This window comes from Phodopus roborovskii, unplaced genomic scaffold (genome assembly GCF_943737965.1).
Source record: "Phodopus roborovskii unplaced genomic scaffold, PHOROB, whole genome shotgun sequence".
NCBI lineage: Eukaryota > Metazoa > Chordata > Mammalia > Rodentia > Cricetidae > Phodopus > Phodopus roborovskii.
This window is the reverse complement of record NW_026125547.1, coordinates 27,915-37,051: the sequence shown is the minus strand read 5'-3', so window position 1 is coordinate 37,051 and position 9,137 is coordinate 27,915.

The following is a 9,137-nucleotide window of genomic DNA, read 5'->3' as shown; positions in this document are numbered from 1 at the left end:
TGCATGCATGTCTTCAGGGCTGACCATTTGGTCTTGGCTAACCTATTGATGTGTGCTTCATTAGAGAAGACTATTTCTCCTGATCTCAGCATTCCGTAGTCTCTGTAGTCTCTGTACACAAAGAGTGTAGTCTTGAGGTCCCATGAGCTTTACTCCACCTATATTACTATGTATATTGTTGTCATCCTTGTTCTGGTTATGTTTAGGAAACCATCTTGGTAAGACTTCAAGTTTCTAACATTTCTAGCAGTCAAAAATCTCACAAAAAGTCCATATTCCTTTGTCTCTGACAATATTTTGCCCCCTTTTCTGCAATGATTTCTGAACCTTAAGTATAGGAGCTATAAAGCTATAATAGGGATGTATCAGTAGGACTGGGCTTCACAGCTCTGATTCTAATTGGTTGTGGTACTTTTAGTGGTTCCCATCTTTTGCAAAGAAAATTTTCTTGATAAGAGTTGAGTACTAAACTATTTCTTGTTAGAAGGACACATATTGGTTGTGTAGTAAGGAATTATGCTTCATTAGTAAATTAGCAGATGTAGGTTCTCCTCCAAGATACATCAGTTATTCTAGTCTTAGGTAGTTTCCAGACCCAGGATTGATTTTTCTCCATGTTCATTGCCTCTTCCCTTTCCTGAGGTCCTTTTCCATGATGCTAAAGTGTTCTAAACTTCTAACATATAGCAGTACAAGAACATGCCAAGTTTTATGTCATTTTCCTTGGTAACTGTTCATCTAATATATGTAGAAACTCCTCTCAGTATGCTCCCATGTCACCCCACTTATTCCTGTACTCTAAACTCACTATTACTCTTGCTCTCAATTCAAAAATGTGGATATAACAGAATTAAAACTTCCCTGCCAAACATCTGTAGTCAGCTAACAAGTCAAAGTTAAGGCTATCAACCTGCTTAACTGTCCATTATGGCTTAACACAGCAGCATTTGAAAGGAACAAATCACTTTCTAGTCTGAAAATACTCCCTTTAAATAAGAAATCGCACATATAGCCAGATGGTCAGAAACAAATAATGTTTATTGACTTGTAGGTAGCATGGCTTCTCATATTTTACTCATATAGCTGTATATCAACACGAGTGCTCAATTAAGGTACAGCTCCTGCTGCCTTGCTTCTTGACAGCTCTTGTTGGAACAGTAATCAATTAGGACCTTACAAGAGCTGATTTAAAGCTACAACCTGTTTCCAAAACAGCTCTCACATACATACCCAGTTGGTGGACGATGGGAGATTAATATTGCAGATAGCATGTGGATATAAAATATTCCAGCCTCAATGATTAGAGCACTTGTACAATGCAGGGAGCTCATAAGGCCATTTTGTTGTCATTGATCACAAGGAAATAAAGCAGATATTTGCTGAGCCTGTGATTAGGTAGAGTTTGAAGGTGGACTTCTTCTAAAATATACTCTAGAGCAAAAAGAAAGGAAAAGAAACTTGTGGAGTAAAAATGCTGCTTCTAGCAGGTTAATATTCCAGTTACATCTTGTGGACAGTTATATAATTACCAGCATTCTTGCTGTGTGAGTTTAATAGGGTGCAAGCCAGTTGTAATGCAATCTGACCATTATGATTTGATAAAATGTGTATTTCAAATAGCATTTAAAACAGAAAATAGGAAGTCCTTAATTTATTTCTTTATTTTTTCTTTGACCCAGATGTGGTACAATTACACATTGTTCAGTTTCCATGAGTTTGTAGGTTTTCTGCAATTTGTGTTGTTGAATTCCAATTTTAAAGCATGGTGGTCTGATAAGGTACAGGGGACTATTCCTATTCTCTTGTATCTGTTGAGGTTTGTTATGCCACCCAGTATGTTGTCGATTTTGGAGAAGGTTCCATGTGGAGAAGAGAAGAAAGTATATCCTTTTGTCTTTGGATGGAATGTTCTATAGATGTCTGTTAACCCCAGTTGAGACATAACTTCTGATAGTTCTTTTGTTTCTTTGTTGAGTTTCTGATTTGTGGTCCTGTCTAATGTTGAGAGTGCTGTGTTGATGTCTCCCACTGTAAGTGTGTGAGGTTTTATGTGCTTTTTGAGTTTCAGTAGTGTTTCTTTTATGAATGTGGGTGCCTTTGTATTAGGGGCATAGATGTTCAGAATTGATACTTTGTGTTGATGGATTTCTCCTGCAATGAATACGAAATGACCGTCTTCATATCTTTTGATTAATTTTGGTTTGAAGTCTTAATTGTTAGATATTAAGATAGCCACACCTGCTTGTTTATTGTGTCTATTTGATTGGAAAATCTTTTCCCAACCTTTTACTCTGAGGTAATATCTATCTTTGAAGCTTATATGTATTTCTTGTATGGAGCAGAAGGATGGATTCTGTCTTTGTATCCATTCTATTAGCCTGTGTCTTTTTATAGGTGAGTTAAGATCATTAATGTTGAGGGTGAGTAAGGACCATTGATTGTTGATGCTTGTTTATTTTAGATTTGTTGTTGGCAGTGGTATTGTGAATATATTAGTTCTGCTTTACCCTTGGTTTCTGGTGTAGTTGGATTATTTTTTACCTACATCTTTGTGGGGGTAGTTAGATTCCTTGGGTTGGAGTTTTAAGGCCCATACCAAAACACTGAGTCAAACTAGAATCCAGATGCAGAGGGAGAGGACAAGACCTGAACAAGGAGGAGCTAATGGGCCCCCAGACTGATAGGGGATCCAGCATGGGACTGACTCAGCTCCACCCCGAAATATGGGTCTCAGCCAGAAGGACTGAGCAGTCTAAGGGATCTCAGACAGTGGAACCAGGATGTATTCTTGGTGCATAAAAGGACCTTGCAAACACATCCCCCCATGGAGGGATACTGCCTTAACCTAGAGACATGAGAGAAGTCCTAGTGTCTACTTCAAATGACTTGACAGATCTACATGACCCTACCTGGATGGCATTGCCCTACATGTAGAATTCGGCTAGGGGGATGGGATGGTCAGGGTGCATGTGATGGGGAAGAGAGAGTAAGAAGGAGGGAGGAAGGGAGAGGGAACTGGGATCGACATGTAAAATAAAAAATAAGTAAATTAAAAAAGAACAGAAAATATTACTATATCAATTCTTTCTAGAAAGTAAAATCAAGTCAGCACAGAGTGCATGAATGGTGGGAATCATTGACTCTGTCTTAAAATAATACTAATGCATATGTTCATTAATGAAATCTTGGAAATAGTACACAGCAAATTATAACTCATAATTAATTTAACTGGAATTTGTAAGTTTAAGAAGAACTAATAAGCTTGGTGCTGGTAGCACACACCTTTAGTCCCAGCACTCAGGAGACAGAGGCAGGCAGATCTCTGAGTTTGGGGCCTTTCTGGTGCAGTGTGAATTCCAGAACAGTCAGGGCTGCTCAAAGAAACCCTGTATCAAACAATACAAACAAACAGAAAAGGACTAAGAAAATTGTAGGGTTCACTAACTTAAACAACAAACACAGAGCACTTTAAGTATGTTTGCTTTGGGTAGCTTAGATTTTTCATAAAGAATGAGATAATTCTCTGTCATTGGTCTTAATCAGTGACATACCTTGCTACTAGTGGGAAGAAAGCAAACCCCTTGAGCACTGTGTTGCTAGGCCAGTTGAGATTGTACATTGCAAGAAGAGTGACAGAAGAAGGAAAAATTTTTAAGATGAGTTTTATTACATATGAGCATACATGCACACAAGAAACACACATATACATAATTTAAAGATCTTAATTTTCAGATACCAAAGCATAAAAATAAGTGCATAAAATATTATCTCATTTTTCTGTGTTCTTATTAGGAAGGTATAAATATTCATTCAGAATTTTGATATTAAAACAATCATAAAATAGCTTCAATACTATTGATTTTCATTTGAACTTTACCTTAAAGACTAAATATCCTTATATACCACAGTTAAAAACATGGAGGTAATTTAAAACATGAGGTTTTCAATAGAAATTCTAATATATTTGTATTATTAAGCAGAGTACGAATTGGAGTTGACTTATTTTCTACTTAAATGTGTCAATATTAAAGTGGCTGGGGCTGCATCTCAATTGTGTGGTGCTTGCTTCCTCTGCTTCCAGTCTGACCAGTTCCTAGCAATAGAAAAAAATAGAAAGAGGAAGGGCAGTTAACCTGCTTGAGTGTTATCCAGAACATTCTGCTAGTTTTGCACTGTATGTACTTTTCCCATGTATCATGATAGGACTTTGTTCTGGTACATGGTTTGTAATCTCCTTAAATGTTACAAATAGTGACCATTTACAGGCTATTCTGCTACTAACTTCAAAGTTGCTGATAATTTGAAGAACAGATGGTTTAGATCTGTCAGGATGTAGGAGGTCAAGCTCATGTGTCCTGAGTACAAGAAATGCCCTGAGACTTTATTTCAGCCTGACCACAGTTTCCATGAATTCTGCTTATTGTTAGTTCTTTGAGAATTTCACACAATGATCTTTGATCATATTGATTCCTCATCTAACTCCTTCTAGAATTTCACCCTTAAATACTCACCCAGATTTGTGTCTTAGTTTTTGTAACCTATTAAGTCCAAATTGTACTGCCTATAATTTCTTGAGTGTGTACATACACATTCAATACAATTTTAAAGCAAATCCTATACCACCACACTACTTGGCATCATTCAACCCAAGATAACTGTGTGCCTCAACCCTCATCAGAGAAGCTGCTTTCCTTGCTTAATTCTTTAAGGAACACAATTGTTTCCTTGCTGATGGATTGTCTTACATTCTGTATATAAAAGTATGTACATGTACATCCATATATTTAAGTGGAATAAAATATTCTGATTTTTTTTTTACATTTATCTATTTGTTTGTGTGTGGGAGGGCATGTGTGTCACTGTGTATATGTGGATATCTGTAGTGGGATATTCACTTTGTCTCCTTCTGTGGCACTGACCACGCCCATTGGGGGGTAGAGCCAGGGGCGGAAGTGACCTGAAGAAAGAGGTCTGAGGAGGAGCCAGGGATGCTTTCTTGCTGGCAGGTCGGAGAGAGGAGAGCATCTGGTGGAACTTGCTGGTGTTCATCTGTCTAGGCTGTAAATTATTTCTCCCTGAATAAACATCTATTCAGCCTAATTGTTTATCCTGATCCTTATTTAACCGCAATAGACATCAGAGCACAATCCCTGAGAATTAGCTGTTTTTATCCCATGTTGTTTTAGGGGGTCTAACTCAAGTTGTCAGGCTTAGAGACAAGTGTCCTAATTTAGAAATCATTTCACCAAGCCCATATGCAAATTCTTGATTTTTTAAATAGAATTGTGGCAGGCATTATCTCTTCTGTATGGGATGCTCTGGATGGCAAACCTATGCTGAGCTCAAGTACAGCCACCTAGGTATTTTCTCTTGTCTGAGATTCTTAGTGGGTTAGATTTAATTATTCTCCATTGGCTGTAACAGAAAATTTTTAATATTTGATTTTTTATTTGTCAGAAGAGAAAACAGTATTATATTTTGAAGCAAAAAAAAAAAAAAAAAAAAAAAAGACAGTTTTCCATCACATATGTGTCCTTGGTTTTGCAACAATGTGACCACTTTAGAAAGTATGTCTTTCAAATAAAGCAATGGTTTTGGCTGTGAGTCTCATACATTATTTCTTATCTCAAAGGTTCATAGTAATTACATGGCCATTCTTGTATCTGTGCTGTAAATTTGGGTCTTTTATTTTGTTATGTAAAGTTTTTATTACAAAACTGGTGTAACATATGAAGCTGGAAGGAAAAACTGCCATTACAAATGTGAAATGTTTCAGTCCAGCAGGGTCAAGGAAAAAAAAGTCACAGGGAATGTTTTCCTCTGATGTGGTGGACTGACGGTTTAAAAAAAAATAAATAACATTGCAATAAACAGAACAGTAATATGTCTGTCATATTTAACAGAATGACATTTTACTGTAGTTTATGTTTCATGAAAGAACATGCATTAATGAGCTGCCAGTTGATTTCAACTCGAAACTCAGTAGTTGTGAGCCATCACATTATTTTTCAAATTGTGAGCTAACAAGTATTTGAGACATAGTACAGAATAAGGGGACAGGACTTAAAAATTAATCAATTTAAACAATTGAAGTAACTAAATGTATGCAAGGAATATGCATCTGCATAATTCTACACCATTAGAGATGTTTCATTTGTGTGTCACTTAAGGACTTATGTTACTTGCTGTGATCATCAGGATACAAGCACGCACTACTGGGCTAGAAGTACAGTATGAAGTAAGATTCTTTCTATGCTTCTGATAATCCAAACTACAGCTGCTACACTTGATTTGGAAACACATAATGTAAGTGTGCCACCAAGTGGCCGCAGAATCATTTGTAAGAATGTCTTCAGAAAAGGAATCAGAAATGGCTTTTTAGTGAATATTGCTCCATTCAAAACAGATTTAATAAGTGGCAGAGCTCATAACCTCTTCCATAATTCTCACTCACACGTTTTAGCCCTCTGATTCTGGGATGAAAAAGCCACACACATAAGAAATTTTATTTTATTTTATTTTATTTTTTTTTTTTGTGTGTGTGTGTGTGTGTGTGTGTGTGTGTGTGTGCTTCTATTGCTACAGATTGACCTTAGGCAGAATGATGGACCAGGAAAGAACATTTGAACTACAGCACGTTCAGGGTCAAAAAAATCTTGATTGCCCATTTATGAGATATATGAAGACTGCAATTTGTTTATACTCTTTGCTCATCAATAGGATAGTCGACATTTAGAATACATATTTTCCATTCTACAGAACTTGGAATTCCCTTTCCAGGGAGCTTCTTGTCTCATAGTCACCAACTCCCACGATATTTTTATATAAAGCTATCACTACCCACATAGCAATCCTCATATCACTCTAGTCTGAGGATTCATCTGCAAACTCTAATCTGATGACCAGCTCACACCCTGGAGAAGCGTGTTGCCATGACTGACAGTGATACCTGAGATAAATCCATATCATATTTCTCTTGTAGTTGAGTGTGTTTGTACTGGACAAAAACAGGAACAAACGATAATGCGAGAAAGGTGGGAATTGTTCTCATGTAAGAAGGGAAGATTCAAGTAATAGAGGAAGGAGGCATTACTGCAACCATGTGTGTATGTATCTGTGTGGCATTCATTTCAGCTGGACTGTCCCTTATGTGTTAGAGTATGTGACAGTACAGCACAGTCTAAGGAGGCTTCTTGAGATGATTTTGGTTACTGACTGTCCAACCAGGTGCCTGGATGAACATTCAAGCAGGTGTTTTAACTTCACACAATCTAACATCACTGTTTGTGAGAATTCACCAGGCACTGGTCATTTTTTTCTGTAGTTTCATATCATTGCTTTTGTTAACCCCAAATGGTTGCATCTATAAAAGTATATTTGATTTTAAAGATGACAACAATGAAAACCTAAACATTGGTTTTTCTCCCAACTAAAAATGCTGCTCCTTAAATTTAAGTTAATATCTAGTACCATTTTTGCATTGTGTAACCTTTTTTATGTTCAACCACGAAATTGCAAGAAAGAATCAGTAATCACATTGTCTGCCCTACTCCTTCTTGGAGCCAAACCACTCTGGGAATAATGAACACATGCTTGTGATAATACCAATAGCAGATATGGACTCAGAGCATCAGAAATTTCAGGCAAGAGAATCCCAGACCATACTGGGATACATGAGTTCAAAAAATAATTATGGATTTTGTAAAGATAAAGCTCAACCATTTTGACTTCTTAATTACAAAGTGTAACTGAAGTCAAAGTAAATTCAAAATAGTAATTATATTCATATTTCAGATAATACATTTTTTTCCATGTAGAGAAAACTAGGTACCATTGGGGGGGTGAACAAAAACAAAAAGCAACAGATGTTAGTTTTCTGAATTGAGAATCTTATGGCGTTACCTATCTCCATCAAAATTTTGGCTAGTCTAGTCATCATATAGTTACTGATTCTCATCCATAAAACTTTATCAGATATCAGAACTAAATAATTCTTCCTGCTTCTTTTGTCCTTGATATCTTATACTCTGTAATAAATGTATGGTCTCCAAAAATTTAAAATAAAAATAATTATATTTTAAGAGAAATTTTTTATATCTTTTGTGGATTTTAATGGGTAAGAGATAAGGCACAGATAACTCAGTGAAAATGGTTTTCTCGCTTTAGATGGTTCTTCATGTTCAGACTGGAAATATGTTTTGTGGCAGTGAATTAGTTCTACTGAGAGACAAAGATGTCAAGATCCACCAGAGCTACTGATTGGCAGATGGTTTTTTGTTGTTGTTGTTGTTGTTCTTTGCATCACCCTTTTCTCATAAAATAAATCCAATTTAATATTTTTTAAATCATTATACATTTTATGCACTAGTCTAAAAGTCCATTTTATATATCCATTTTCACAAATGCAGAAGGATGAATAACATCACAAAGTGCTTGAACTCTGGATCAGTCCTATGTTGGTTTCCCAGCTATCAAACTGGAAAGGGGTTAGGATGGGAGTTGGTGGGGGAAACAGGGGAGGATGGGAGAGTGCGGGAACTGGGATTGACATGTAAAACAAGCGTGTTTCAAATTTAAACAAAAAATTATCAAAAAAATGTTTCAAGAAAAAAAAAGTGCTTGAAATTTAAAAGGGCTGACACCTTTATCTTTGTGTAAGTAAAACCCTTTGGTTTGTAGGGCACCAATTTAAAGAGTTAGAACAGATCATTCTGTTCCAACAGGGAAGTTCAATGGCTGTCATTTCAAATTCTCCTGTTTGCTACTCAAATTCACAAAACAAAAAACATTCTACACCCTTTTTCTTTTGAAGTCTAGAATTACCAACGCAAAGCCCAGGTTATCACTTGTAATAATATCCCAGGCCACTTAGAAATATTGTATATATTTATTTGAGATATACAATTCCCCATCAACAAAAGCATGTACTCTGTATACTTTGTGGCAACCTAAATTAAGGGCAGGTGACCAAAATATATTTTGTGTCATTTTTGTATGGTTCTAGTAGTACAGACATGACTTTGAGTGCTTTTCAAAAGTCTAGCTAGGGGAGATGTTCTGACGCTTTCTGTAATTTATTCTATTATTAACAATTGGTCACTTGTATCCCATCTCCAAGAAAATTTAATAACATGAGT